The 27,051-nt window shown below is 41.5% G+C and overlaps 1 protein-coding gene across 3 annotated transcripts in view; it reads right to left on the reverse strand.

Moving 5' to 3' along the window:
* The window catches only part of SNRK (SNF related kinase), a 39,981-nt gene extending 30,066 nt beyond the window's left edge, over nucleotides 1-9,915 (reverse strand). For 2 of the 3 annotated variants that reach the window (XM_066320403.1, XM_066320394.1), the window contains exon 1: nucleotides 9,616-9,915. The gene's annotated coding sequence lies outside the window, so the exon portion shown is untranslated. The remainder of the gene's footprint in view (nucleotides 1-9,615) is intronic. The other variant, XM_066320411.1, reaches the window with a different exon arrangement.
* Nucleotides 9,916-27,051: the final 17,136 nt, after the last annotated feature.

Raw genomic sequence — 27,051 nt, forward strand, 5'->3', positions numbered from 1 at the left:
CTTGCCTCAAGCAACTCAGAGAATTAGTTTCCTCCCTTCAGCTCAATTTTGTTCTAATCCTAGTCTATCAATCCTTTTGCAGAGGTTATTCCACAGGCTTTAGAATTCTTCTCACCCTTTTCTACTCATTTTCTGGTTTGTTCTATTCCACTTTCTTAGGCTGCACACTGACAACGTTTTCAAGCAATGCTTTACTTTATAGTTGCATAATGTTCCATCATACTGACTTAATCCCAAAATGAAGACTAATGAAAAACAGTCCATGTACACACATAAACCACCTAATCTTAGCCTGCATGAAGCAAGAGGGGATATATTAATCAGCTGTGCCCCATATGGTTGTGCGACTCCACAATTTCACTCCTAAAGGGAGTGCCAGCATTTAAAAAAAAAAAACCAACAACAACAAAAAAAATCCCTCATGCAAACATGCTTTATAGTACTGCTGTCTCCACAGCATCCTAATCTGATTCCCAACTGCTTCTGGATTAGAGAAATTAAAGGAAAACTGGAGCACACAAATTAAAGACAACTTCTCTGAATTTCACTGCAACACTCAGTATGGAAAGATTTATGCTCACTACTTTGTTCACTTGGCACATTCTCAACCATCGCTGTACAAACTCAACAAGTGACTTAACTCTAAATCACACTGTACACATAAACATCAACTTGTCAACAGAACTCCCGCAAAAAAACCAGCTATGCTTAAGCCATGGAGAAATATATCAGAGAGTAATCAATAGGATAAGAGCTTACAGAAATGGAAGATAAACTACATTTATTAATGTTGCAGCCTCGTTAGCTGTAAGAAAATTAATGCCAATTTGTTAATAGTTTAAGTCTCCACAATAACAGACCAACTAACCCTTAACTCCGTGGTTTTAAAACAAATCAGCATAGATAAAGCTCCCGCAGCTAAATACAGGGATCTCAGATGCAACATATAGTTTGAACATGCCAAAGTTTAGAATTGTGCAGTAGTAGGAAGTGGATACAAAAATGTCATCGTGTATATAGATACAAGCCTTGGTTACAATTTAAATATGCTATCTAAGGGAGGGCAGTTGCCATACCAATACATTTCAGAGCAGTTTCTTTTTCTCAGTTTTTCTCAAGAGTAAGAAAGTAGAATTTTGACAGTATTTAAGGATCTACTAAGAGCACATTTTCACAACTTTCAAGCTAGAGCCTCTTTGAGACCCTTTGCTGTTGTCTCCTTAGCTACAACAGTAAAGCTTTTGGGGCCGATTATAGATAAAATGACGCAAACCTCTTGTTTTGCCATGACTCTCCAAACCAGGATTACTTTTAATGATGGATCATTTTGGTGATCCAGTTTACAATGTGACCTCTTGAACATTTTTACTAAATGAAGGAACTACAGACTAAAGTAGACAACAAGCAAAATTTCCACCAGCCACACGTTAGCAGCAAGCCAAATAACAGCCTGAGAAAAAGCATTTAAGAGAAAGATATATAACAGAAATATTTACCTGTCTTTTCAGTCACATTATGTTAAATCCCCAGTAAGTTCATTTTTCAGCCTTAGAGTTTAGTTTTTGCAGTTGGTGAGTTAAGTAACCATGAGCAGTGTTTAATCCATGTGGCTAATTATGGTTCTAAAAATGCATTTTTCCCTAATTATACCAGAACTCAGCTACGCCCCCGATACTCATTTTATGCAATGTAGACATTTACCAGTAAATAAATTCAGAACAGATCCTTCTTTCCACAGAAGCTCAGATACCTATCCCACAAAACACTGCAAACAGCTCCTAATGGAGATCTGCAGGAGCTGTTTTGTAATATCACATGCATCCCATTAAGAAGCTTAACAACAGTACTGTGATTCAACCATCTTTAAAGGATGGATGAATACATCTGTTTAGAAAAAGCAGTATGGTTCAGAAACAATAGCTTTTCTTTAAGCAATTCAACCGATTCAAAAAGTTTCATTAGATTATATGCTGCATGTAAGACCAGCCTAGTTCATCTCACCTGATGTGTGTATTAGCTTACTTAAGAAAATGAAGCTTCAAGGTCCCATTTAAACAAAATGCTGAAAAACTATCAATGCAAAGACTTCCCTGCATTATCAGTCTAACAGACATAAAAGCTGAAGTAATCTTCACTGGGACTCATCCTTCCACAGACAGCTAACCATTCCTGTCTCCCTTCACAATAAATGGAGATTCAGTCTACACAGATAAGAGTCTGTGATAAAACAAATTGTGCCCTAAAGCAGATAGCCAAATAGATCCAATGAATCATTTCTTAAAAGCACATGCTTTCATTTTCTGTAACAGGAGTTTAGAATTAACAGTTCAGTGGATGAACATATTATACACATCTACCAGATAGATTAAAGAACTTTTACCTTGCTTCTCCTTTTGCTCTCTTTTGTCTCAGATCAGCAACAGCAGCTATACCAATTATTTATTTACTACATAACTGTATGCTGAGAGGAAGACTTATGCTGCTAGTGTTCCTAGAAAGACTAAACCCAAAATTTGACGTACACAGAATATGGAGATTCAGACACAATTTTTTTTTTCACTCTGAAAAGAATTTGTACAAATCATCAGAATCTGAGAGGAAACTGAAGGACATAATAACTCCATAAACAAACTGCAAGTGTCATTTTTCCCAGTATTTTCTCCCAATTTTATACGCCATGAACCCTTAGAAACAGTGTATCTTGTTACCACATGAGCCACTACTTGCACTGTTACTATTATTGACACTTCAAAATGTGTCGATCTGCTTTCCTCCACAGGGATTTTTAGCACCTTTCTTTTGGTATAAGGCAGCACCAACACACCAGAAGCAGATAAAAAGCATTGCAAAAGTGACATGTGGAGAACACATACAGTCAGTGCACATCACATGCCTGAAAACCTATTATTACTTAACTCCAGCATATTTCAAACTTCTTAAGTTCCTAGTACACAGAACATTCAAGACTTAATATGAGAGTCAGGACCTCAGGAAAGTGTATTCTCCTCCTGTTTGCATACACAGGTGTCATGATCCAACAGAGCCCTTCCTTCTCTACCTTCCCATGGCCTGAGCCTTCACAACTACCACACAAAGGTACTCAAAGAAATCATGGCGATCCACACTTGCCCTAGAGCAAACATTTTGTACATGCAGTGTTTTCAGGAGGCAGAGGAAGACACAATTCACAGAGGCAGCTTTGGTACAACTCAGCCCTTATATACACAATTGCCTCTAAAGCCTTATTTTCCACTTTATGTGACTGCACCACAGCATACACACATATCTTCCCTTCCATTGATGACAAATCCTATAAACTCTCCTGTTCCCCGTGAGTTCTGTGATAAAACAGGAGATTTTTTTCAAGGTGTACATGCATTTCTTTCATTTTCCTATTAGGCCTCAGTGTCTGTATCCAGCCCATAATGTGTTACTGAAATGTCAAGATATATCAGCAAAACTCTCTATTATTCTGCACTGGCTACCCCTAAAATAATGAAGAGTTATCAAGTAATGCTGTGTTACAAACATAAAAAGAAGAATTAGCCTGCAAATTTTAACTGTTCTCCTTATTTTTAAACAGTCTATAGAATTTTGCTCTGAAAAGATATAAGAGGTGCCAATTGCTGATGAAGTTTTGCCATTGTAAACATTTGGAAAATCTCTAATGAAATGTTAGTGTTTCATTATTTTAGAATGTATTGCAGGCATTAGAACTACTGATGTGTAGCCTTAACTCTTCTTAGAACTGAAGTAAAAGCAAAATGCCAACAAGAATTCTTCTATTCTAAGGTCCATTATTCAGTGAACAGCCGGCAGCAGAAATATTTGGCAGGTCAATAAACTGGGTAAAACATTGCTCCTGGACCAAAAAAATGTTGGAGGATGGGAAGGGTAGTGCTATCATAGATTCGAGAAGAAAAATGTTTTAACAGCATTTCATAACAGAAAATGATGAGAGCCTGCATGACCTGACTTCTAAAAGCAAGACACTCTGAGGCAGATCCAACACATTAGAAAAAGAAAATGTAAAAGATACAATGCATGATTCAGGATATCATCAATCAAAGAACACAGTCATTTCTTAGATAAGGAATTCCCAAACTTTCAGGCCTACAGACTGCTGTCTACCACCTATTTTCTTGAAGATTAGTGCAGTCACATCAAGCATGGACAATTTAAGCTTTCCTCTTTCACATAGCTAAGCTTTGGTGAGTGGTCTGCAGAACACTGCAGCAAAGAGGAAACTAAAATTTGATAACTGTGTTGCAGGAGCTCCACCTGAGAGCTGGTATCTGTGTGAGAATCACCCTCAATACAGACAACTTAAAGAAGCCACCAGGATCTGAACTGGTCCTTCAAGGCCTCTACTTTAAAAGTCAAGAATGTATTTCCTTTTTCTTTCCAAGAAGGTGAATGAGAAGAAACACAGACTACGCTGATGTACAGATTGCAAAGCAATAGTAAGACAGTAGCAGCAACAGAAAGGTTATGATTACAGACTAGACACCAAAGCTATTAAGAGGACAGATGCACTAAGACTGATGGAACGATGATCCACTGACAAACCCATCACCGGCAGTCACTGGCGCTGGTTCCAATTGTGAAATATGTTAAAAGCCCAAAGTACTTTCACAACCTTGCTGATAATTCGCTGCAGTTCACAAGGTACTTTCCATTTCTAAGAGGAGGTATTACACAAGACAAAAACAAGCTGCCCTATGGATTTAAGAACTCAGCAATAGCTTTACACCATTTAAAGTCCTCACACCCGACAGCTCCAAAAGCAATTAATCTCAAGTTGTATCTGTTTTCTTCGTATGCCCTCTCTCCAAGGCCAGCATGCGACCTTTCAATTTTAAAGGAAAAAAAGCAAGAGAGGCACTACCCTGTTCACATAGGAGAGGCTTCAGCAATACAGCACCTAAGCTCTGAAGCTGCTCCTGAAGTATTATTGTGCAGAAAAATGCCAGATCTTCCTGAATAGCCACATCTTATAAATTATCTTTTGCATAGTGGTATGTGATGACATCTTTTAAAAGGACTTGGTCCAAGTTTTGTGATATCTGTTAGTACTTCCTGGCTGTACTTGTAAATCAGTTATAGAACTTTGTTCAGACCCTGTGATGTCTGCATTTAGAGAAAAATTAGTTTTAACTGAAATTCTCATATTTTGCATCAGCATTTGTACTAACAGAAAAATTTTTCTTCAACTGAAGAAAATTAGCATGGATATCTTAGTTACAGATATTCACACATTTAACCAATGTAGATCTAGTATTTCAGTCAACAGCTGTATACGCAACAGAGATAACTCATGGTAGTTGGACTCCCTAGCCCAAAATCATAATTTTCCAAGCTTGATAAACAGCAACGAAGTAGATTTTTTAAAGACTTTTAATATTCTAAATCCCATTGTGTTTTCTTTTTTCTTCCCCCCAAATAACTAGGAACATGAAACTGATGAAGAAACATTTTGCATATCAGGTGATTCACAATGGTATCACAATCTTTTAGACAGGACATATCTTTATATCTAGGAAACTTATTGCAGGAACTTTGCAGAAAGCAGAGAACTCAGATTTCTTCACCAAACTAAATTCTTTTCTAAAAGCTGCTTCATCTACTTCATGTTCATGAACTCTCAGAATTGTTTCACCTTTTTCAAATAATTCACCACATAATTTTGTCATGCCAGGCAATGCAGCCAAGACCATTAACAGGAGCTCTAGACATTCTGCCATAATCAATGAACACTTCAGTGTAACATAACATATCAATTTTACCACTGTTTTAACACCTAAATCTTTGTTGTGTAAATTCAGAACCACAAACATGACTTTTTTTTTCTGTATCAAGGTAGGCAAAAGTATCACATGCCATCTCAAACACAAATATTCAGATGCAAGTATGTGTGCATACTCTTAGTACCTCCTACAAACAATAATAATTTCTATTAAATTTCTTAATATCTTCAAGGTCAAATATCAGATAGCTTCATTTGTTTAGCAATACATCTGGTAAAATAAAATTCAAGTACTGAATTGACTTAAGTTGCCACTATGAGACTGATGTTTTCCACCGAGAATATAAACTGCTTAAATCTTGACATATAGATTGACTCCAACCTACAGTTACTCAATTTCAATACTTTATTCTCATTTATAGCATCCTAAATTAGTCAGGAACAGCTAGGCATCTGAAATCTGCCACATTTTAACATGAACTAAGTTTATAAAAGTCTAGGTTATCATCTCTCAAGTAAAGTCCAGTCAATACCTAGATAGTAGACTGCTGCAGAAAACCCCACAACGATACATAAAGAAAGAAAACAAAACAGGCTGTCAAATACAGTACAACATTTCTGTCCCAGCACTGCTGTAGAAGATCACTATAACAGAGGGATTCAGCATTTCAGAAAGTGAACATGCTCTGTTTTATACTTTGCAAGTCTAATTATTTCTCATTAAGTTCTTAACATTGGTGACTCAATCAACTTATGTGTACTAGAACTCTGCCAGCGTGAGTTATCCTAGAATTGTAAGGGAATATACGTTTTTTTCAAATCCTCTTAGACTCTTACATAATACTGTTATGTGTATTAAAACAACAGGTACTTTACATTATTATAGCAGCTGTAGCATTTCAGTTAAGTGCTTGAAAATAATACAATATAGAAGATGGGCAGAACCTCACAGGCTACTAAAGTGAAGAGCTTATGCAATTTAATATTACTGTATTAATCATAAACTGCAGCTCAGCCCTATATCCCTGATCTGAACCATGTTTCATTGGTTTCCTATTTTAAGACATAATCAGAAAACACTATTAAGCAGGAACGGACGTAAGTTCACCAATAAGTTTTACAGCTGCAGCATTTCAGTGAAACTTTGAAAATCCAAAAAAGGAAGTGCATTATTTCACAAGACACACACTGTGAGGAAAAAACCTAGCTGCACCAGGATACTGTGCCCTTGAAAGTAAGGCAGGCCAAAGAAGCAAAAGTTGCTACTTTGGCATTACAGTTGCCAGTGGGACAGAAGGGACAATGATACACAAGAAAGTGCAGACTGCAAAAGAATTACTCACGTATAATTTGAAGGCAGTTAGAAGAGACCAGGTTGGTCAGAACAGTGCACAAGATGACTACTGCAAGTAAAAGAATATCTGCAGCAGCATATTAGCATGCACACCCTTAACATGCTATTTCCTTAAAATAATCAGAAAACAGACTATTTATTACAGTGCAACCACCCACACCACATGGCAGTACCAGTTCTCATAGCAGGATGATTCAAGGAACAGCAGTAACCTGTAGAGTGTCCAGCACTCAAACTGTACTTTCTTGCTTCTCAATTGTGTAAAATGAAAACAAACCCCAAAACACAGTAAGTACACTTAAGTCAGAACACTTAAGTCAGTACACTTGCAATTCTCCCTTTTCCCTGTTTTTCATGAAAGCCTCAAATGTGGATCATAAAGATTCTCTCAAAAGAGCCAGATGAATGTGCTGTCTTAGATGCTACCTTGCCTGCCAGGCAAAGCTCCAGCAGTCAGGTTAGCTTCCTCTTTCCAATCACTTGAAAATAACCATGTCATCATTCTACCGCTTTTCTGGTCATTTAGGATATCCAGTAAAAATAAGAAACAAGACTGGACTTTCTCCTCCTTAGTTTTTATTATTAAGTCCTCTAATCTGGATGTTGCATGCACTAGAAGTTAAAGGGGCAGATATTAGTCTAAGCAAACATTTTGACATGTTTCACAAGGTAAAATTGGACTGCACTGCTTGGAAATTATTGTTACTTCTTATTTGTTTCAGATTCCTTCTAAGGATCAGCAATAGTACAAAAAAAAAAAAAAAACAAACCAAAAAAACAAAACCAAAACAAAAAACACCACAACCAACAACAACAACAAAAAACCACCCCAAACCACGAGCCAATTTCTCACTTTCCATGATATATCTCGCAAACAAACCTCACCATTCCTTAACCCAGCTCCTAATGGTGCATGCCTTGAAAGAAATGCTTACTTTTAACACAATAAGCATTTGCTAGCAAACACTTCTACAGCACAATTTCACTTTAGAGAGATTCATTAAACTGGTCCTTCCCCAGAGCCTGAAGATCTAAATATATCCATAATAAACAACTCCAAAAAAGCAGGAGATATGACTAAGTAGTGACTGCACTACAGAGGGCAGGCGTAAGCATATTTGAATGCACTTCATTCATGCTAGATGGCTGAAAATCATACAATACGCTTCAGCTGCTCCACTAACTGTGATGGTACCACTGAAGAAACCACTGCTTCGCCCTCATTTACTTGTAACAAGCTCTTGGAAGTGAGATGATCAATAAGAAACAACCCATGAATAAGCAAAAACTCAAAGCATGTATCCCACATAAAGGTTTCTCCTTCACAGGTATACTAGCATCTCTTACCAATAAAAATATGCAATCTGAAAATGGGTCACTTTTGTCATCAACCATCCTCTAGCCAACATAAGGGGTTTTGCCCTAGTGGATGTTCTCTAATACTTCACTCAGTCTACTTACAAAAAATAATAAAAAAAATACTAAAAAAAAAATCAAACCAAACAAAACCAACCACACATATCTGCCCTTCAACTAGTACCAAGACTGCACATCAACTATCTTTAAAAGTCGTCTTCCGTTAATATAAGCATCTAGGTGCCAAAACTCACCTGACAATAAGCACAAAGACCTCTATGCAGGACCTTGCTAGTTATTCTACCAATTTCTATAGTAATCTCTAGGCAGTGAATTCAATGTAGTAGTGTACTGACAGCAGCAAGGCACGTACTGACAAAGAAGGAGAGATACTTCCAGCCTCTGTCAGGAGGGGCACGCTCCAGCCCTGGGCACAAGGAGACGAAGGCAAACCTGTTGGCTACGCACCGGATTCCGAGGGGCGAGATGCACCGTCATTCCCCTAAAACGCACCCGCGGCCAGACCGCGGGGCTCTCGCCTCGCTTGTTTGTTTTTGTTGGGTTTTTTTTCCCTTCCCAGCAACAGAACATAGGCGGCGGATCCGGCGCGGGCAGCAGCAGCGGGGGAGTGGCGGAGGGACCGGTGTCACTCCGGTCACACGCGCGGGGCCGGCTGTCACCGCGGTCACACGGGGCCGTGTCGCACGGACACTCCGCCGCGCCGGGGGCACGGCAGGCTCCCGGCAGCCCGCCGTCCCCGCAGGAAAACACCCGCATCCTCGGCAGCCCGCTGCTCCCGCAGGAACACCCGCGTCCGGGGAGCCCATCGTCCCCGCGGGAACACCCGCATTCCGGGACCCTCGCCGATCCCGCACGGACACCCGCATCCCGGGAGTCCGCCGTGCCCGCAGAAACAACCGCTTCTCCCCTCCCTTCCCCAAGCCCTCCCCTGCCGCCCCGCCGGCACCGACACACCGACCTTCGGCGGCGGCCGGGAAACGTCCCCTCACCGCCTCCTCCTCCCCCCGGGCCGAGGCCGCCATTGGGCTCGGCCGGCTCCGGGAGGAACGGGAAGGCGCAGGGAGGGGGAGGAAGGAACCCACCACACCCCACCGGCCCAACCCGAGCCGAACGCGGCCCAACCCCGCCGGCAACTTACTGCCCGCAGCGGCGGCAGCGGCGGCGTCTCCTCGGGGCGCCGCGCCCCGCGCCGCCCCCTGCATGGGCAGCGCCCGCTGCGACTGCCCTCGGGAGCGGCGGAGGGGACGGGGAGCGCCGCGGGGAGAGAAGAAGGGTCACAGGAGGAGACGCCGAGGGTCCAAGAGCCCAGCAGGGAAGGTCGGCGGGGCTGCGGCGGCTCGCGCCCCTCGCCCGCGCTGCGCTCGGACAGGACCCGGCGCTGCGGCCGCTCCCGCTGCGCCTCCGAGTCGCGACTGACAACAACGGCCGCGGCTCGCGCGGGGCCGCGAGGGGCGGGGCGGGGCCAACGCACGCCCGCGCGCAGCCGCGCCTGCGCCGCGCGGCGGGGAGGGAGGGGAGGCCGCGCGCCCAGCGCAGTCACGGCGGGGGCCAATGGCGGCGGGGGACGGGCAGGGGACGGGGCGCCTGAGGGGAGCGGAGCGTGTGGGAGCGCCCGGTTCGGTCCGCCCTGGGTTTGGGTTTCGTGGAGGACCTGAGCAGCTCGCCTTAGAAACGGGAAAAATAATCGGAGGGGGAAGCGCTGAAGGTCTGAGGAGAGGGTGAAGAAGCCCGCGCGTCCGCCACCTGCGTGGCGGCGAATTGGCGGCTGCCTGTCCCTCTGGCGCGGACGCTGGGCTGGAGAACTGCTTAAAGTCGTGAAAGCCACGCCTTTGATTCCTGGGTAGAAATAACAGCGTGTAAATGAGAGTATAGTGAGCATGGAATCAATTAGATTGGAAAAGACTTCTGAGATCGTCGAGTCCAACCCGTGACCCGGCAGTAGTGTGTTAACGAGACCATGGCACTGAGTGCCGCGTCCAGTCTTCCCTCAAACACCTCCAGGGACGGTGACTCCGCCACCTCCCCGAGCACCACTGGTGCCCCCTGTGCCCTGGGCAGCTCGCTTGGGTAGCGATGGTGTGAGGCCAGCAAGGCACGCTGCTCTTGGATTCCCCTCTGCTGGGAAGCGTGGGAGCACGATGGATGGAGGAGGTCACCTAGGGAGCAAGGAAGGTGAAAGAAAAGGATAGCACTGAAGCTAGTAGGAGAAAACAGGCCGAAGAACGAGCCCGGCAGGGGTTTCAGGGTTTCCCTGTACACATACACCTGGCAGAGCAGTTTCCCCGCACGCACCCAGCTGTTCGGGCAGCGAAGGCGAGGGAAACACCCCGAGTGGTTGCGCTACAGGAGAGTTCGGGCTAAGGAGGTGCTAAGAAGGGATGAGCGAAGCGGTTGCTCGGAGCATCAGAAATAATGCAAGAATCTTCTCTGAAGATCAAGGAAGGGAAATCTTTGAATGGCCAGGGAATTAAAAGACTTGAAAACGGCACTTTGAAAAGTTTTTTTTTTCAAATAGAAATGGCCACTCAAGATATATGGAGAGAGAATTCAAAACCTCATTACACAGCTAAGCCTAATTTTAAGAGAATGATTGAGAAATGCTTTTCATTTTTCCCATGCTTTGACAAAATTTGGATATCATTCTTTTGTTAATAGCTTATGTACAGCAGAGGCTTTTGAATTAACCTGGAATTTCTTAGCATGAAACGAATCTTTTTGAATACACTACGCCAGAAAATACAGTTCAGGGAATGACTAAACTGAAATAATATGATCATATGTAATGAAAAGGACATAAGGATTAAGGTTTCAAAAGAGAAATAAAGTAAAAAATACATTAAGATTTCCGGATATGTTTAGTCTGATCACTGCCTCCTACAAGAATGAGAATTTCGTGATTTGGTCATAATTTAGACCACTCTGTGGTTTAAATTCTCCACTCCAATCAGGCTTGATTTTCCACTCTTACACCGTTCAGGCACCAATAAAACACAACTGATTGCTGAATTTACAAGATGGATTTGATGTAGGAGATTGCAATAATCAGCCCATCACCCGTGTCTGCCTGATTATCACTGATGTCTCAAGTTTGAGTTTGCACAAGCGTGTGATACGCACCACTTGGATTTCTGAGCCTGCTGTGATCAGGTGATGCCTCATGCTTATCGTGTTGTAAAACTTAAATTCTGTCTCTCTAGTTAATAATAATTACATATTTCCAGTTGTTTTTCATTGACATGTTGAAGAAGGCGCATCTCACAAAGATCAAATGATGATTCAGTTCAGTGCCACTAAGTCTTCCTTTGCAAAATGTTTTGGCATAAAGGATTTTTTTATATCAGCTAGAAATCACATTATCATCTATTGCACTGCCATGCAGGATATTGTGCTCAGATGTACTCAACTTTTCCGTATGTTTGCTAATGTGGGAGAACAGGTGTGTGGGAAACCATATATTTGCAGGAAAAAGAAAGAAAATTCTCACCTGCAACATAGCTATTTTGAGATACGGTACTTAGGGTCACTTGTGCAATACAACAGCTCTTTTACTCAATGGGATGAGTCTTTATAGATGAGTATGTGTGAGACCAAGAAGAGGGCCAAGAAAACATGCTGCACTTAAGTGGAGACAACAGGGAAGGAGTCTGACAGTCTGTAGTGGGATGGGATTGCCTGTTTTCAGGTAGCTTTATCACTGTTTACACTAGATCACATACTTCTGGGGTGAGACCAATACCCTCCTGTCACATGTACAGTCACTTAAACTGGGCTTTGTCTTCAGTGGCACAGGGCCTTGCTTTGATTTTGTGAGAGTTTTTCTACAGTGAAAACGTAATGAATGTGATAGCTACATGCCTGTAAAATCCCACAAGCTGCAGCGAGGTAGCTGAGGGAGGTCAGCCCTGCTTTTGGTTGGCCTCGCCTGGTTTACCCAGCAATAAAAGTGTCATGCCTCGGTCCCCACGTCAGTTATAAAACAGGACAGCTAATTCATAATAGCTGTGCCACAGCAAAACACACCTCTCCTGTCAGTCATTGGCCTGAATGTATTTGTCTAGGGAAGGTGACAGCAACAGCCTCATGCATCTGTTTGAGGGATTGCTCATGGCATTCCTCCTTGCTAAATCCAAGCAAAAGCTACTACAGGAAGAAAATGGTAGATAATATTGGTTTTTACAGAATACCTACTGGCTGACATTAGAAATGACCTTGTTTTAGATAAGATACAGAAAGTGTAAGCCATCTGTCAAAAGTCTGGAGTGTATAAACACATGTGCAATTGTAAGTCTACAGGATCTGAGAAGGGATAGGTTCTTTAAAAGATGAATCATTGCAGTTCACCTGTTTCAAAAATTAGTCTAATACTTAGTGTAAATTATTTTGCACCTTTCCCATGAGACATGTTTGAAGTGCAAAGTAGTGCAAGAAAATGTTGGGATGTTTCAAAATGCTTGAGGCTTTAATACTGACTTTGTACCAGCCTTTGTGACTATGTCCATTCTCCTTAGTAATTCCCAAACCCACTGGTCAAATCTGAATTAAAGGGATAGATATTTCCAGAATTACATGTTTTCGTAAGTGTCATGAAACTAGGCCTATGCAGTGAACAGTAACCTTACCTGTACTCCTTGTACAGCAAAAAGCTGCAGTGTGAGCTCACCCTTCATTAGTCACAGGAGAATCTGCATGGATGAGAGTGGCTTTTTCCCCTCAGGGTGGAAAAAGCTTCAGTCAAAATTCACACTTCATTAGACACTGGATAATCGGAGCATGAGGCTCAAATCCATAGGCCTCATTAGTTCCCTTTCATTATTAAATTATTAACAGCTTCCCTGACAAAGCAGAACAAAGCAGCTGCCTTTGGACAGATATAGAAGAGTACAATTTATACTGCAGCTTATGGAGGACATTCAGATCTGTACATTTCCATGATCAGGAGAGGTAACTCAGGTTTCTGGGCTGATGCTGAAACTGCTGGAAATATCCAAAGAAATCAAATTTTTTCTGAGGTCAAAGCTGTATTTAAGATTTGCAAATGATCCCAAGGGCAACAAGAAGAGCTTCTGCTACAACTCCCAGAGTAGAATACTGAAAACAGGAAATGTGGTCTTGTTCCTGAACGGGGCAAATGATCTGGCAGTGGAAACAGATGAGGTTGTGGCACCCAGAGCCACTGTTGCCTCAGGCATAGCATCAAGGTCTCACAGATCTCTGTGCTTAGAATTCATGGAGGAGAACCAGAAACGGGTGAGGGTCAAGTTAAGGATTACATGGGAGAATTTGACCCATAAACACCCATGGGATCAATAGAGCTGTATCCAAGCTGTTGAGGGAGCTGTCTGGTTTCACTGCAAGACTGTGCTTTTATCTTTGAAAGACAGTGGAGACTGGAATCTCCACGACCATTGGCATGTCTTCCAATGACTCTTGAAAAAAAAGCCCAAAGGGAATCTCTTAGCTGATCAGTCTCACTGCAGTTCATGTGGAATTCCATGTTCTCTTGGAACGCTTTTCTCAACACGGGAAGGAGGAGGAGATCAGGAGCAGCCAGTGTGCCTCACCAACCTGATTGCCTTCTATAGTAAAATGACTGGATTTGTAGATGAGGAAGAGCAGAGGATATTATTTACCTTGATTTTACAATGCTTTTGACATAGTCTACTGTCTTGTATCCAAATTAACACATTGTGGGCTAGATAGATGGCCAACCACATGGGTAAAAAACTGGATGATAGGACTCAGAGGCCAGCACTTAAAGGGCTATACTCTCTCTGGAGGCGAGTAGGAAGTGGAGTAGTGTAGGGATTTGTCCTGGGACCTGACCTGTTTAATGTCTGTAAGAACGCCTACAGGAGGTGACACAGTGCCCTTTCATCAGGTTTGTGCATGACAGCAAATTAGTGGGAGAGCCAATATGGTCAAGGATAGAGCTGCCACTCAGAGGGACTCAGGCTGAAGGAATGGTATGACAAGAACCTCATGAAATTCAACCAGGACAAACAGTATCTGGGACAGACTAACTCCGTGCAGGGTATGACTCTGCGGAGAAGGGCCTAGGGGACAGCCGGGGTAAGCCCAAGCCAGTGATGAAAGCTAACAGCACCCTATCAGCAGGATAGGTGGGAAGCAATTACCATCCTCTATTTGGTGCTCAGACCGCATCTGGAATATTGTGCTTTTCCACCACCACATAGTTGCTTTACAATGCAGCTGCAGGCCTTTCCAAAAGGTCTCTCCCTACTTCTTCTAGGAAGGAAGGGGGGCACAAACACCCACCCACAGCCTTTACTACAGAGGAGGAAACACAAAGCAAGGCCATGGTTACTCTAGTGCTGCTGAGGAAGAAGGTGTGTGCTTCCTGCAATGGGTGGAGAGTAGTGTTTTCAACTGGTGCTAAGGACAATTAGAGTTGCTGCCTGCTGTGAAGGAAGCACACTTTGTGTCCCCTAACTCCTCATTTGCTTTTTAGTCAAAGCAACTTATCCCATCTGGTGACACAAATAGCAGGGACAGTGATACAGGGCACCCTTGGACTGACAGGAAAACTGGGATTTGGCCCAAGCTGACTTAGCCAAGCAAGGAGAAAAAAATACAAGGCTGAGATCAAGCATGCAGCCTCTTTGGGCCCTGACTAGCACAGAAACCATGCAGAAACTTTGCCCTTCGTATGATACCTTTGTCCCACATCTCATTCTGGTGAGTTGATGACAGAGTTCAAAAGCTCCTACTTCACTCAAAAAGGAACAGGACATTAAAAGAACATCAGGCATAGAAATGATGAATGAAGTAAGGTATGACATGGACTAATAATGCCTTAGTCAGAAAGGCTAAAAATGTGTCAATCTGGAAGGAAAGGCAGAGTCACAAAGTCTGTGGACATGCCATTAGTGTTTTAAGTGATAAACTAATTAAACATAGTAAAGTTAGGAGTGGTTCTAACTCTGGTGCCTTGCATTCTTTTTCACTTAATGGTTTTGGGCTTGGCCCAAGTTATTTAGGGATTCCTAGTAACTCTTCTAGAAAAGCCAGGATAGGAAAAACTGAGGCAGTTATAGAGAAAAAATCCCTTAGTGCCAACGTGTTTCTTTATAATGGTCAAGAGCCTAACTCAGGAGTAGTCTTTGTCATTCTCTGTTCTGGGAAAGGTTGGGAGGCCTTTGTGTGGGGTAAAGTGCCAGGTTTCCTTGTGCAGGTGTCACGCTGGCTGGGGAAGACTTTGTCTGAACTGGATTCCCAAAACCCCCAATCACCTTGCCAGGGTAGAATATTAAAGAAAGCAGCATAAACCTGGGAGGAAGAAGGAGAGGTATGAATGGCAGAAAGAATTCTTTTAAACTCTCTATAAAGTATGGGGCTTGAATACCCTAAATGTGGTAGAAAGTGTAGAAAATCAGCCATATGTGCACTGCTACAGGGAAAAAGCACACAATTATTGCATTAAAATCAAAATTAGAATTCTGATCATGTGACAGATTACTTAACCCCAGTTGTTTGCTACTGAGGCGTAAGTGCTAATGGCTAGGATATGACCTATATTCCACCCTGCCTCTTTAATGGAGGAAACAGGACTATCATGTCCTAAAAAGCAAATATTTAAAAGCTTTTTACAATGTTATAATTGTTGCTTACTTTCAGCTATGTTCAAACACACATTACCTACGGAAGGGTCCATGGTAGTACATACCCCTGATTTAAACTTAATTGCATGCAGTGCACTGTAGGAAATAACAAGATGTGATGTGGAGACTTGTAGCTGAAGACCTGTACAACCGTGTAATGCCATGGATTTAAAAATAACCAATTTCTTGGAAGGAAAGCTTGAGAATTGCACCTTCGAGGGCAATTGTAGTCATGGAACAGCAGTAATCATGTTTTACACGGCAGAATGTGTTTCTTTGGAATAACTGATGTTCATCTAAAAGGATAGTATTGCCATTTTCATAAGTATAACATTTTCATTTTGAAATGGAGCATTTCAAAAATCCACGTCAACAAAGTATTTGGGTTAGGGGGTTTTGTTTGATTTTTTTTTTTTTAAATTCTGATGAATGCCATATCTAATACTTACACATCTGCTCTCAGCACTCAATAAATGTAATCAAAATGACCTCTGCCAGTGCAGTAAAGGCCAATGGTTAAAGTTGTGTGGTTAAACTCACACCCTGGAATGAAGACTGAAGGACATAGCAGCTTTCCAGGTTTAGCGCATAGAAGCTCTACATTCCCAAGAATTCACAGCTCCAGCCTTGGCCTGGGCTTTGCTAGCGATGTTGCAGAAGTTGTATCCACCTGCACCTCAACTTCACTTTGGCCTCTGCCTTAGAGTTCAGTCAGCAGTCCTATTTTCCTTCTGTTTTTTTTTTTTTACTTTCGCTCAGTCTTCCTTTCTCTTTGTAGTCTTCCTTTTCTCTAGGTGGTCTGAGAAGTATGCTGTGCATTTAATTTATCAGATTTCTGATTTACAAAGTTTCTGGCAAATGTTTAGAACTTCTCAATTCAGGCTGGAAGCGGGAAAAAAAAAAGCAGTTTTCTTATAATGACTTTGCTTCTGACACTGAATAGGTGCACAAATTGAGGTCTCTGGGAGAGATAAGTAAGGAGCCATTTTCACTGAAAAAAAAGGGAAGAAAAGGAATAGAAATGAGACTTCAGAAACTTATGGTTTGTAAGAGCTGTCACGTAATGTAGTGGTTAGAACCACAACACAAAATAACCATGTTCATACAATGCATCATTATTTGAACAACTAGGAGATTTACTGTGTTTTTGACAATTTTCATGCTGTTAAAGGCAGCTTGGATACGTTCGTTAACATTCTTCCCATTTTACAAAAAAGAAACAATATTGGAGCCACATCTTTTAAAAAATATCCAGGTTTAGCTGCAAATGAAAATCAACCCCAAACATAATTAAATGCAGAACTTTAAATTCCATTTCCATGTTTAAACAATGACTTTCTCTTGCTCAATCGCTCATAAATAACATTTGTTGTCCATTTACAACTAGGGTATTAAAAACAGAAATAGGATGTCATGATTCCTAATTAGAACATTCATGTGGAAGCATTGCCAGTCTTCAAGAGAAGTGCATGTATTTCTCTGGTTTCCCACAGTAACTGTTTTATAGCTGAGTTGGATTTGTTGCTGACATCTCTGAAACTGTGTCAACGTTTTCTTGAAGTCCTACCCAGCCCTTTCCTGCCAACATCCGACTGAGGATTAAGGGACCAGATTCTTTGAGGACTGAAACAGAGCAAGTTATGTCATGAAGCCACTGTTGTTCTTGTTCTCTGTTCCAAAGGAAGGCCAGGATTAGGTTTTCTTTAGATCCACAACAGGAAAATGTGTACCATTTCAACTCCCTCCATCAGTCTAAGTGCTGGAAACCCATGGAGAAAAAAACACAGGGTTAATATTTTTTTGTCTGTTTAATCACTGCTTGTGAAGCAGAATTTGTCCCATGGCATTATAACCATGTTCATTGTAGGACTATTTTTGAAAATGATCAAGACTATTTATTTATTACTCCTGTAATATATAAATGAGTCTGTATTACTCATAGTGAACATATGCTTTGCTGTATTTTGTTCTCATGTCAATGCAACCCCATTATTATAAATCAAACGGAGGATTTGACAGACTACTTCATTCATGTCTTGCTCACTGCTCCCACTGTTCCCTGAAACACACACAATGGGCCATTTGTAAAAGGAGCAAACTCCAACAGCTGATTTTACTTCGTTTAATAGCTGAGTGCATCTTGGTGTAACCCCAAAGATGTTTGAGCTTATTTGTTTTGACTAACAAACTTGTTAGCTAGCTCATGTAATACTTGTGAAATTTTAGTGGGTTGTTAGAAATGTATTTAGAACAGTTATAACTCGCTGATATTTAAGCTCTTCAAAAGGCACTGTGCAATATTAGCAGCAAGAACTAAATATTCTACTTGAGAAATAAGAGGCTCATTCCTTATCTGTTGTTTGAACGAAGAAAAGGGTGGGGACATTTCTCAAGCAATCACCCATACAAAATATTTCCAGATCAAATCACACCTTTCACACTGAAGAGTATAAATGACTGCAGTGAAGTATATTTCATAATGGAACAAAACAAAACATATTTCATAATGGAACAAAAAGCTACCTAAATGTAAGTTTTTGTGACCAGCAATATATTTTGTCCTCATATCTTTCACATTGCTAAAATATAATTGGAGAAGACCTTGCAGAAGATTCCTTAAAGACACAGTTTTCTTAACATTTGTTTTAAATTACTCATTGCATTTTTTAGGTTTTTTGACTGCTTGTTCTAAAATTACCCATCTGTTTGTTTTATCACGTCTCAAGGAAATGCAAGCATGTACATGTAATAAAACTGTTATGATACTTGTTTGTGCACTTTGCATGCTAGCTGACTAGGCAAGCAATTATGCTAATCTAGCAGCTAAATGTATTTATTACTTGTGCTGGAGTTACAGCCACACCTGTCTGCTCTATCTCACACCAGGGAAGGGGAGCTCGGGAACAACAGTGCTTCTTCAATCCATAGAAAGAATGTTCATGTGTGACAGACTCTTTCCTCTCCAAACATCCCAATCCTCAAATATTTGATATTAAGGACATTTGATCCACAGATCATTGGGAAGGACTCGGGGATTTTGAAATCTTTGTGACTGCTTTCTACTCTTTGGTAGATACCAGGGCTTGTTCTAAGGGAGTCAGAGAAATGCAACTGGAAAGAAATTCAGTCATGTCATGTCTTCCATAGTAGTGTGAGAAGTTCCACTCTTCTGCCCTTGTAAAAGGGTCTTCTAGTAGTAAGGGATGAAGGATCTGCAAAGCATTAGGAATCATCTGACCAAGGAGGGCAAAAGTTTTTGTTTTTTTCTCTTCTCTTCACATTCCCACTGTGGGTCACCTGTACCTATGGCCTTAACTCTCTTCTGAGCAAACCCAATGAGGTGTTGAAGGTGCTGGGATGCAGAAAGAGAGCAGAGCTTAGGAGAGGTGCTATACTGCATTTCCCAAGAGATGCTATAACTGATATTTTGTCTAGAGGTTGGAAGAAGCAAGGTCAAGCATTGGGTCTGCAGACATCTTCCTTCATAAGCACCTTGGAGGTACGTGGAATCCCAGTGCCCAGTTTTGCCAGGACTAGATTCCACATAAATCTGAGTATTTAGTGTTGAGCACTGGCAGCTCTGGGCTCTAAGCCTCACTCACATCTCCGGAATAATTACTCTGAAGTCTTTGGGTTCCCAGCCAATAGAAAACAGTAGGCACAAGGATTTAGGTGGAATTTAGGCCAGCAGAGTCTGGGACTAAGATCAATATTTAGATTAATTGAAGGTGTTATTCACCCTTCTCTCCCCCTCATTTTGGATAGCTAGCAATCAGCATTTTCTTTCTTTTAGAGATCTGAATATTTATGCAACCAGAAATAAATCTATCCCAACCTCCTCTAGGCTTTCCACAATTAGTCCTTCCAACTACACTCAGAGTTGAATCACATACCTTCTAGCAGTGATGTTCAGAACACAAGTGGGTGACTGTCAGCTGGCCAAACTTGCACATGCTTTGGAGTGCATCTCTGGTTTCCTAGGGAACCTCGCCTGTGTCCTCCTGTGGTGTTCAGAGGCACCCAGGAGACATTTCATTACTGCCACTGTTCATGGTTTTGTACATCCCTAAGTAATCAACACATGAAAGGTGCATTTGCATTTTTTATTCTTGAATTTCTAAAGCAGTAAGATGAATTGCTGACCATACAAAGCTGTTATACTCCTAGTTGTAAAACTCAAGAGCCTTGCCTGGAAGTTTGAAGTTGAAGCTCTACCTTATTCATCTCACCTACACTGCCAGTATGGGCTAATGACCAGCTCTGACTGGCAGGCCACTGTTCATCCAAGCATCTACCTGTGGCTTTGTTCCGATTTATTTATCTCCTATTGTTCAGAACCAGTTATTCTTCAAAGATCCGAATCTGTCTCACAGCCCATATATCCAGTGTCATCCTACAGCCATTAACAGCTTACCTCTTACCTTGCACAGTAGGTGAGCAGGCTGAGCTTTCTCCAGGGAGTCTTTAAAGTATACAAAGTATCTTTGCTCAAGAGAAGGCTATTTATTTCTTAAAAGAAGAGAGCCTCTCTGTGTTTGTGTGTGTGTGGGTAAGCACTGGATATTGAGGATATTGTCCAAAATCTGTTTGGTGAGCTTTTCTTTCAAAACAGAAAATACTCCATAGAGAGCAAATACTTCTGGGGAAAGCAAAGGTTTAATTAGGAGATTTTCAGTCAGTCTTTATATGCACTCATTCATCCATCTCTAGAGACTCTGAGACCCCTGTCACAGATGTAGGCTTGATATGCATCTTATCTTCTCTTCTTTACACATACTGGTCACAGATGTCTGAATGCTACATTTTCCATGGCAGGCTGAGGATTTAATGCTTTCCCCTAGAGGAGAGATAAGAGCTAGAACACGTGTAGGCAGCATTACATTTTCATTTGTAACCAGTGATGTGTAAAGTTTGTAAAAGTTTGTTGACATTCGTATGATATGTTTTATCCTCATTAGAGGGGTAGTGGACAGAGTTACATGGTCAGATACCATTTTGTTTGAAAAGAGCTTCTCTCCTTTTACCAGTCCAGAAACATTCTTCATCACTTCTGTCTCATGTAAAGAAATACACAGCCTTATCGCTTTCTAGTCTTATTACTCTTTCTTATCATTCATATTTAATGTATTTCTACCTTCTGTGTTGTAGCCATTTACATTTTATTGATTCTTGGATGCAGTTTACAAGTCAGTGATTTATTATCTTTCACTTCTCTTTGTGCTGACAGGGAACATTGCTATTTTGCTAATTCTGGTGTAGTGTGAGGTAAATAGATTTGTGTCAAAACCTTGTGAAAATGTACAGTACACATTTAAGCTGTGCTAATTGCTATTACAAAGATTTTTAGAAGAGGTGAGAAGAAAATTCATGGTTAAGGGTAACATCCCATTTTCTGTTCATGAAACATATGCAATTTATTCATTGTCTGTCACTGTTTAGGGGCTGTGCAATGTCTGGCTCAAGAGAGGACACAAAACATTCAGGCCAGAACTTTTAAAATGAGGTGCCAGAAGGTTGGGTATCCAACACTTTTGAGTTAAGGATGGATTTAAGAGCCTCTAAATTTAAAAATGGAATGCAATGGTATGTGTGCATAAAAATAAATTTTTTAACAAAAACTGCTGAAAAGTAAGCCAGATTATCTCATGCACAGGGTAAGGTCTGGGGCAGCACTATGATGTGTACCACTTTCCAAGAGCAGCAGCATGAATAAAACCAGGGAACACACACAACAAGGGATGGGGACCAGCCACAGCTGCAGGGCACTGCTCAGTCCCCTGATGATGGTGGCAGCTCTCTGGTCTGAAAGATTTGCCACTCTTTCCACACCAAGCATTTCCAGAGCAAGGAAATTATCCCCTGTGTATAGTGTCATTTGTCCTACCCTTTGCTCCTCTCTGCTTTGTAAATTATCTTTTGTGAGGAACAGAATAGGGAAAATAGGCCATGGTAGTTCAGCTGTGTTGGCAATAAACCCATCTCTTTTCTCTGGCTCACCTGGCAACAAGGCTGGTGAGGTGTTGAAAACCTCACAGATTGTTGCTGGAGGACCGAGTTCATGATGAAATGGCTTGGCAAAAATTACACCTGGCAAAAGTAAGCTATTTGCTTAGGAAAAATAGTCATTTCCACTCCTCATGGAACATGTGTACCTGCCTTTTCTTGGTTTGCGCATGGAGGCTCTAGCTGGGTTTGTCTTGCACATCACAAATCAGCATTTTCTAGGAAGTTTCTAATTTTTGTCTGGCAGGAATGTTGTTACAGTATGTTTTTTACCCATACTAGACTTCGCCTATTGCAAGTCAGTTACTTGTTGCTTCACAGCTAAATTGCTGCAACTCTTTCATCTTTGGGCTACATCTACAATCAATCCAGGAGCAGTATGCAGCTGCTCTCTTACTAAACAAGGTATTTTACCAGGAGGAGCAATTTTACAAGATCATCTGCTGGTTTTGATGTGAACAGCTTGCACAGGATTTACTGCATCCCCTTTCTGCTGTCAAAGAAGAGGATAGAGCACAGATTGCGGTTCAGGATAATGGAAGGACATTTTCTGTGAGTACCTCTCAGTTTTGGCATTTGCTTGAGGCTGTTTGGGGGCTGTGGGGAGGGGGTTGTTAATGATCAGGACAGGCTGTGAGTCTCCTCTGTTTTTCAAGGATTTCAGAAAGGATGGGGCTAGACCTGACAGCATTCCCCAAATCTGTTGTGTTTGTAAAGATTTTTTAAAACATGACTGAAATACAGTCCTGCAATCTCCAGCTGCTTGCCATAAACACTACTATGGCTCTCACCAGGGTTTTACACCTGGGCCCCACTACACTGAGCTTAGAGGAGTTTCCTCAGGTGCTCTACACAGAAGCACATCACATCACTTGACTGTTCCTCAGTCTCTCACACACTGCTTGACCATAGTCTCTCTCTGTCTTTTCAGTAAAAGAATTGGGACTTTTTGCAGAAATCATGTATCCCAGCCCCACAGCTTCCCTCCTTGTGCTGTTCAGCAGCTTAAGCAAGCTCCTGCCTAATCCCCAGAGCTGCAAGTGCTAGAGGCTTCTCATCTCACCTTTTCAGCCACCAGGAAGAGAGGAAATAGGCATGGTTTTCTGACTATTCCTAAATAAAATGAACATGCTTGCCTGGATGGTATTTCCTATTGCCATGACAGAATATGAATCTGGACAAGAAATTTATTTTGCTCTTAGGTCTTATATCTGGCAAAAGAAATATGCTGCTCTAGGAAAAAAAACCCAAATCCTGCATAATGCCAATAAACAACTCTACATATTTTCTTGTTTAAATTTTGTCACTTCTTTATGGTGTTCTTTGGGGTTAAGTCTAAGGTTCCCTGAGTACACAAGATCCTCCTCTCTCACATCTCCCCTCAGAGTTCTTCTCATCCCTTTCTCAGCTGGCTCAGCAGCTAAACCAAATCATTCTACTCTTCCTCTTTCTTGTCATGTTTCTCTGTGTAAATCTCTGTAAGTCTCTCAAGCTTTGCTGTATTTAAGATCCCAGGTTAATACCTAACCTCTTTTTCCTGCTTCTAGTGGAAGTTTCTTCTTCCAGATATTCTCCCTGAAAAGAAACTTTGGAAAACCAGTTTTCCCAAGCCTCACTGTGGCCTCTAGCCTGAGGACTAGATCAAAGGAAAGGAAAGCTACGGGTGGATGAATTGTCACTTTACCTGACCTGGAAATCTTAAAATGTATTGTCAGTGCTGAATTCATAATGAGTGGATTAAGAAGATAAAAAAGAGGGGTTTTTTTGAGTTGTCCAGAACACTCACTGAGAAGGAACAAACAGAACTCACTAAAAGCTGGAGTATGTATGGACTGTATGCAATTATTAAAAAGAAAAAAAAAATAAAAATAAAAGTACACCCTGATGCAGTAACCTAAAGACCTTGCCCAAATCCTGCTATTGATTTCTTGCTCTGAACTGGCAACTGTTGAAAGTCAATATTGGTCTAACTCAAGAAAGAGAAAAAGTCTTTTGGTCATTCGACAATACCCAGTTCAATCCAATACATCGAGCTACAAACACTTTCAGTAGGTCTGCTTGTTAGTATTCTCTTGAGCAGCATGAGAAATGTAGATTTTTCAGATAGATGGGGAAAAAATGAAAGATTCCTTAGGGCATCTCAAGATGGGGGGAAAAAAAAAAAAAAAAAAAATTCAAGGCACTGCTTTGTTGCTGAACGAGGCCACACTTCATCCTGTATGTGGATAAAAGACAAGACAATTTCTCGCTTCCCATTTCTGTTCTGTATTGCCAGGTTAATTGTTGTCATTGTATTCCCCACAAGAGAAGCTTCATCAGTGATGCCAAATAAACCAGATTAGTGTTCAGGGGCATTTGCTGGAAGTGATGCCAAATCCATTCTTGATCCTAATTATATGAAATATGCTCCAATAATTTTCCACAAGGTGAATAAAAATAATGCCAGAACTGCCGCTTTCACTGAAGCTCAGTTAGGAGGTATTCACTGATCCCAAGGCATATCATAGCTGCTTCTGTGCAATTATAGTCTCCATTTTATAAACTGTTGTTTACCTAGAGAAGATGAATATCCTAATTCCTGGCACTGATACAGGAGTGATATTGGGAGAGAGAGAAAAACATAGAGAAGGCCTGGCCCAAATCCCAACATTAGGCAAACTGACCTTTGGTTTTGATCTCCACAGGGGAGCTGTTGTATCTCTGCAGTTTCAAGTGGTACACACAGGAGATGCACACTCCAATACAGTGTTCATTCCCAAATCTAAACGAAGAAGTCAAAAGCCACTTCATTTTGAAAATAAATTCAGATTTAAAAAATTATCCCTTGTTAGTCATGGAACATTCCCCTCAGTGCACAAAATCTTGTTCTGTGGCGAATTTCAGATTTCCATGATGACTGGTTTACACCAGCTGACTATGAAGGAAGTGTGTGTCAAAAACAGGCAGTCACTTCAGACAATTGCAAATTCAGACTTTTGTTCTATGGGAAATTCGTGGTAAAACTGAGAGGCATTCTGCTAGCATACAAGTGCAATGGAATATGTGTTGATTGCATTTTAAAAAAATCCTTTATAGTTAGATTTAAAAGAGCATGGGCAAAAACATTTATTGAAACAATATAATAACAAATTATATTCATAGTGTGTAGTTGGTTTATATAGTAATATCTTTCAGGATTCTCAAAGCGTAAAACATCTTTTATTTTCTGTTTCTCAAAAAACCCCATCTTTCTCAATTTAGAGGATTTTACTTATATTTAGCCTACCTGTTTTCCTTCATGCCTTTATTTTTGTGGCAAGTCTGATAAAAAACAAAGCTAATATTAGAGAAACAGATGTTATGTTTTACTACTTCTTTTGCCCTCTTGACATTTTTGAAGTTTCTCCTACTTCTGAAAATGCTGGGGAGACCCTGTTTATTGATTGTCTGATACAGAATCATAGAATCATAGAATATCTCAAGTTGGATTGGATCCATAAGGATTATAGAGTCCAGCTCCCTGTTTCTCATAGTGCTACCTAAAACTAAACAGTATGGCTGAAAGCATTATTGTCTTGGGTCGCAATATGTAACCAAAAGTGTGTCTTGTATTTGCCATCTGTTGAAACTGGTTGGGGAGGTGTTTTCTTTATCTCTTGTATAACCCATTCCTCACAACTCCGGGGGGGAGGGGGCTGGTGTCTTTCTGTGGATGGGCCAGCTGTTAAAACCAGGTGGAGCAGTGTTTCTTTATCTCTTCTACACCCATCTGCCCTCGGGGGATATCTGCTGTTAATGGGCCATTAGGGCTCACTGCATGCCTGATAAAATTACATCATCCCATTGTGAGATGCTCCACCCAGTGGGAGGAGGCAAGTACTCCTACCTGGAAAAAACCTGGGATTCAGAACACCAAGACAGCCTGTTTCCCACTTGATTCCCAGAGGAAGACTGGATCCATCTCGCCACCACTGGACCCTTCTACAGGATCATCTCTACTCCAACACTACCACATCTGTTACTCCAGGAGGATTTATTTTAAATTGCTCCCAACACCCTGACCAACAGGGTGCCAGGTTGTATTCTGACTCTGTCAGTGTTTCTAGGATTTTTTTTGTTTGCTCGGTTTTTTTTGTACTGCTACATTTGTATTTTTTAATATTCCTAGTAAAGAACTGTTATTCCTTCCCATATCTTTGCCTGAAAGCCCCTTAATTGCAAAATTATAATTATTTGGAGGGAGAGGGTTTACATTCTCCATTCCAAGGGAAGCCCCAGCTTTCCCTGGCAGACATCTGTCTTCGCAAACCAAGACAATCGTTCAGACACTCCCTGAATTCTGGCAGGCTTGGTGCCCTGGGAAGCTCATTCCAGTGACAGACCTCCCTCTGGGTGAAGAACTTTTTCCTAATGTTCCAAATGCACCTTCATACCACACATTTTCCAGCACAAGCTCTGACTATTTTGTGGGATCATATAATTGCTGGTGTCCAGCAGAGTGAAACCTGACATTTAAAGAGAACAACAAAATTTTTGAGGTGAGTTTGTGACTTTGGGGTCGGTGCATTCATAAGCTCACGACACACTCCATGCTGCTGTCAGAACTGATCTCTTAGCTTCAGCTGATAGTTGCAATGGTATCTCCATAGTTCCATCCTCCCCAGTGGGACAATAAAGTATGTTGGGATTAAGGAAAAAGATGTGCATCTTTCTTCTCAGCACATACACTAAATTCTGATTGTACTCCCCCAGCCCTCTTACAGGATTTGGCTAGGCAGAGGAGGTACGGTAACTCACACCTCAAGCTGAAGTTCTCAAGCACCCTATTGTTTTACTCTTGGCAAAAATCCAAAAGAGATTTCATTAGTGATTGCTGATCAGGAATAGGGACAGGAAATTGTGTATCTACTTGGAGGCTGGTCCCTAAAATCTTAGATGACAGGCAAGCACTTATGTGTACACTGCAGGGTTTA

This window comes from Sylvia atricapilla, chromosome 1 (genome assembly GCF_009819655.1).
Source record: "Sylvia atricapilla isolate bSylAtr1 chromosome 1, bSylAtr1.pri, whole genome shotgun sequence".
NCBI classification, from domain to species: domain Eukaryota; kingdom Metazoa; phylum Chordata; class Aves; order Passeriformes; family Sylviidae; genus Sylvia; species Sylvia atricapilla.